Source organism: Cimex lectularius, unplaced genomic scaffold (assembly GCF_000648675.2).
Source record: "Cimex lectularius strain Harlan isolate CLEC.00 unplaced genomic scaffold, Clec_2.1 scaffold59, whole genome shotgun sequence".
In the NCBI taxonomy this organism is placed as follows: Eukaryota; Metazoa; Arthropoda; class Insecta; order Hemiptera; family Cimicidae; genus Cimex; species Cimex lectularius.
In genome coordinates, this window is record NW_019392794.1 from 5,077 (window position 1) to 10,664 (window position 5,588).

Consider the following 5,588-nt stretch of genomic DNA (forward strand, 5'->3'; position numbering starts at 1 on the left):
CGTTTTAAGATTTTTTGGGCAAAGATTGGTAATTATGACCGTTTTTATATACTTTTTAACCCACATTTGCGGTAGCTTTTCTGGGACAGTATCTGCATTAAGAAAAACAACAAACAAATCTAAATCTCATAATGATATCTCTTAGTTTATACGTTAACCTAAATTCGTCAAAAGAAGGTCATAAATAATGATGATTCTAATAGATGTAAATTTTATCCAGTTGATTAATCAAAATGACAAGGACAAAAACAATATGAGCCCAGACTCATCTTGAGACAGCTTGCTATCTATTAACAAACAAAATGTTCATGGACAAGGAAAATAGCAATTTTTCTTTCGCAATTGGCTGCACGTTTAAGTTCATCCCTCAACATATAAGATTTATGCATACATATCTACAAATACCTAAATAATTAAATGAACTTAGCCATGCAGTACTTTGTTATATCAAATACAACAGCCAAATGAATAGTTTGGTTTATAAATAATTTAATTAACAAATTTAAATATTTATAATACATTTAAATACAAAGCCCAAAATTATTCTACAGGATGCTACATGATCGTCGAAGGGTAATAACTATGGTTTTTCTGTACAACATTAATTATTGATCCGGTTAAACATTTCTTCCCTTTGGTCATCGTATGAGAACATGCGTTCCCAAGTACGGTCGTCCTTAAAAGAATAATGAGGATCTTTAGCGTCCGTTCCTGGCTCATTACTGGAAGTTTAGATGATATAGTTGAGAGAGGATGCACCTCAGCTCTCGACAGAATGTGTGCTACAGACGCCAGCGTTGGTGTAGATGCCGTCCCAGCCCCATGGGGGCGAGACTCACTCCCCGCTGGCCCATTCCGGGTGGTCGGGTCTGCATTGTGCATCAGACTCTATGCTGCGTGTAAAGGGCTACCCAAGGTACCCTGGCTACCCAAGGTGGATGAAATGGATCACCCTGGTCTCCCACGCACTCCCTAGATAGAGAAGGCCATTCTATCTCCCAGAGTATTGGGGCTCTTCCAGCGTAAGAACTTCCAGATCCGCTCCGGCCGCGGTTCTGTTTAAAGTGGAATTGATAATCACCCCCTAGAGGAGATTGTCTTCGGTAAAGGTCGCCCATGCAAGCACCACCGACCACTATCCGTTCCAATCCGCCATTTCTCACGCATTCGAGGGACTTCGTAAGAATAGTCTGAGCGTCCTCAACGCTATACGCTTCGATGGTCCGATCCTTCGTATCCCGCGAGGCCGGGTTATAACGAAGGTAATACGCGACTGCTTGGGCCTCACAGTCACAAAGTCACAGATTGAAGAACAGCCTCTTCCCTAAGTTCCCGCTAGGAGAATCTCCACTAAGCCACTACGAATCCATTCCCATGTAGCAAGGGCTGGACTTTGGACCATTTCTGCTACCCCGTAGATGGTTATGCACCCTCCCCCGTCTATGTAGACAGAATCTGGTACCCTAACCTGCCGTCCCCTGCCGACCCGGAGGCCGACACGAATCCAGCATGTGCTTTATAGAGGTTGCCACGCTCTCAAGGCTGCACCATTATTTTGCGCCTGGATACAAGTATTTAGCAGTGCTTCGTGATGTACTCAAGCTCTTCCTTGGTACTGCGGCATATTCCTTTTGGAGTGGATTGGCAGATTTAAACCATTTACGGTCGTTTTTATTTTGAAACTCAAATAGGTTTAGGAAGCAATATATATACATTCTCGGTGGTGAATTAGAGAGGGGAATTAGTTACCTTTATGCCTTCTGTATTGTAAGGTTATACAGTGTAAAATGACGACGCTGAAGGTGAGGCTGTTTTATGTAATTTTCTGAACTCTACTTTTGCTAGTGTCGTTTATAAATTTGTTTTTTAAACTGTAGAAAATATACAGATTAGACGGACGTTTTTTCTTCTAGCAACTATTTCTCAAAACAACAGCTGTCAAGTGACGATTGGCTTCGGAAAACTTAATTCAGTTGCATTACGAAACTCAAGTCCATCCTACCGCTTTGTCATGAGCTCTCAACAACAGATTTTCAAACTGTCAGACCTTTCGACGGTGTCTGCAGAAGAAAAGCTCAAATAAAAAGATGTCAATGTTACGTTTAAAGGATATAAATAAACATCAATTTTTAGATATTATGTATAAACACAATTATTACCTACTTTCAAAATTTAATCATCCAAAAAAAGGTAAGTTTAAGAGAAACTTAACTACTTTCTTTAATTTTAATTTTTCAATTCATCCCCACGACGTATTTGTATATATAATTTATAACATTTCTCTTAGTTATCGAAAAAAATAATGTTGTGAACTCACTTATACAAATTATTAATTTGTGAATGGCCAATTCCCACAGTGTATTTCAGTGTTGTTTCAAAGGGATTATTGGTTCTGAGGTACAATTTGCTTTCGAAAACATCGGAAGGTGAGAAACTAACTGTGGGACCTTTGTTACTGTCGAGGCTTCGAGTTGCCTCCTAGGGCCACTCGTATTACCACGTGCCAGGAATGTTTGGGTGATAGATGGTGATTCCTTTGAATGGGAATGGTTTCCATCACCACTTTAGTGCTTCTCCCTACCCTGGAAAGAGATGTTTGGGCAACAGTATCCTTGTAGGAAGTGCCTGGGCTTTTTGAGTAGTACTTGGCTCCGCTGGCGGCCGAGGTGCCGCCTGGGCATAACCCCCCAAGAGCCCGGCCTTCCACAATCGCACCGGCCTTAAGAAAGTTTAGCCGATTTATAGCCTCTGTATCTCTTTCTCTTTTGCGATGACAGGGCAGCTGGCCGATCGAGCAGAGCGGTAATCTACATAATTAACATTCATAGGGGGGGGGGTCGTCCCATTATATCTCTTTGCGTGTGCCTCTCTCCTACATTCGCAAATCTGCCTCGCCGACTGGCACCGAAGGGAGATTTGCCCGAATTTCTGACACTTACAGTATCGCATAGGTGCTAGTACATATGGCCGTAAACCGGCTTGTCGAAGGTGAGAAAGAGACTCACCGGGAGGACAATTTGCCCGTCCCGCCGAGTCCCCATCCTCCGCACGTCAAGCACTTCCTGGCCCCTTAAGCCATCATTGATATGTTCAATGCTGTTGTTTAAAACGTCGCGGCAGGTTTATCCCCACCAGAAATTGAATAACTACCTCTGGTGGGGCTGAACCTCAATCTCATGATCAGCATGTACCTTTAGGCTTAATACACTTTCCGTACTTCCTATGTGGTTGATACCGACACACGGAAGTTTGCCGACTCTTGCCTTTGTTAACTTTTCGTTTGTCATTAATACGCCTGCATAGAAAGAAGCGCCAGGTGGTTTTGAAGTCCCCCCTCCCTCAGACAGATTACACAGGATCTAGTGGTGCACATTTTTTTCAGCGGGGTAATACCCTGCATGTGCAACCCCACGGACAAGACTGTTTGGTTTTTATTTTTATTATTTTCCTTTCTCTTTGAATCTTTTCTTTCTTCCTCTTTCATTCTCTTAGCTGCTGGTGTCGCTGGCGATGTTGGAACATGGTTCCAGCGTCAACGCAATATTTTTTGGGAGCGAATTCCCCTCTCTTCCTTTTGGGAATATGCGCTTTCAGTCTTCCTCCACAAGGGTACAATCTAATCCGTTTCCTGTGTTTCGTACAGCAATAGTGGTGACATCATTTTCACCGACGTTGGGGGTCTATTGATTCGCGGAGCTGATGGGGTTCTCCACCGCAGAAATAACAAGCGGTATTTGTACTTCTGTATGTTTCTGAACAGTTGTAGCATTAAGTATCAGTGTAGAAGAAATGTGGCACGTGTTAGAGGGTCACGTGATCCAGAAAGGAAAATTATCGAGGAAAGCTGGAGACATGCAACTAAAGAAAACCAGATGATGATCAAATGGTGACTATCTAACAACTTGCGGAATATGAAAAAGGAAAACGCAAAATCGTGTATTATGAAAAGAAATACGAGAAGCATATGACACAACTAAGGGTATTGTTCAAAAATGAGGTTTCGGTTTGATTCCCACTTCTGATAATTGAGTGATCAACAAAGTGATTTGTAATCATGGTCCGTTTATTCTCACTTTATACAGCCAAAAATTTTAAGTTTTTTTTTGTTTAAAAAGTGTATTAGTTATACAGACAGGTACGAGAATAAAAATTCAGGTAGTTGAGGTTTCATGGAGGGTTTATGGATTAGATTTTAAAGAGAGTATTTTTTTGTTGACAAAAATCAGTTGGTTAGAGGGCATTTTTACCTTGTTTTGGCCTGGTTCTCGACTTTTGCCTGTCAGTGTTAGTTATGGTACTAGGGAAAGGTGCAACATGCAATCAATAAAGATAGCATTAATAATGTTGGTTGGTCTGCGAGCGGATGTACTCATAGTGAATTGATCGAGTGGGTCCGTGCATTTTTTCAGGTCAGCGTTTCACTCATGCCCGTTTCAGTTTCTCGCCGTGTTCAGTAAGGAACAGTTCTTCAGACCAATCAACACAAACTATTTTTTTGTATTATGAATATTATCATTTTAAAATCAACGACCGATGAATTATTATTGCTTAAATGTGCATAATTGTGATTTGAGAACCCACGGTTTTTGCTACCAATGTCAATAAAATGTAAATATGTTTAGTTTTTGTTGATAATTAGAATATGAAATGTTCACTTATTTATCGATTTTTATTATTTATTTTTCATGATTCGTTGTCTTTCCTTTGTGAGTCATGGGGGCCTTAAATTTTCTTGGGTTTTTGCCTTTCCAAACGGAGAACCTCATACCTTTTAAGTGACCTAAAATTACGATGATCAGCGGATTCTTATTTAGATAAGAAAGTTTAATTAATTCCCTCGGATTAATAGACATGTTGTCTTTCTTCTTCGTCAAGTGAATCAAACATACCAATTACGGTCTACGCGAAAGTCAGGCTGAAGTCCAATCTTGAAGTCTGCAGAAAAATTTTTCCACCGTGGCTTTCATCTCGTAGTTCCATCTCGTCAAGATCTCCACAACTATCGGAAAGGCTCCCCCAAGGTTTTCTAGTCAGGCTGTATGGTGCTGGTCAAAATGAAGACTATGGCGTAAAAGGCCACGGCGAACGTGACGAACGTCTTAACGAAAGGACGTATCAAGTCGTAAGTGCTCGGACGAAAAAGTATAAAGTAGTCGAAGGAAGTCGGTGTTCGTTTTTCCACCTCGACGCATTCCTCTTCCGTCTCGAACCCGTCTGAGCTTGACATCTTGAAACCGTTCACAACTCGAATTTTAACCGACGTGAAAACGGGCCCGAGATCGAAATTTTCATAAGCTCTAATAACCGTCACCGAAACATGATGTGTAATGACAATCAGATGTTTTATAAAATAATCACCTACATACGTTGTTTCTGTTATACATTAAAAATATTATACAACAAATTAGCGGGTTTCGGTAATTTTCGAGTCGTAAATAAAAAAATAATTGTTTCATTTAATTAATCTTTTCGTGTAAGATTTTGGTTGAAATGAAAAAGCTAGTGCCACGAGCGGGATTCGAACCCACCGCCTTCCGCTAAATATGCCACTGCTCTACCACTTGAGCTATCGTGACTTCGATCGACTC

General features: G+C 40.9%; 1 long non-coding RNA gene across 1 annotated transcript; it reads right to left on the bottom strand.

Annotated features, from left to right (window-relative positions):
* Nucleotides 1-4,650: 4,650 nt before the first annotated feature.
* On the bottom strand, nucleotides 4,651-5,349 carry LOC106661857. The gene is made up of 2 exons (XR_001339788.1): nucleotides 4,890-5,349; nucleotides 4,651-4,780 (listed from the first exon to the last, which is right to left on the bottom strand). It is a non-coding gene; the product is annotated as an uncharacterized LOC106661857 (long non-coding RNA).
* Between the last annotated feature and the right edge of the window lie 239 nt (nucleotides 5,350-5,588).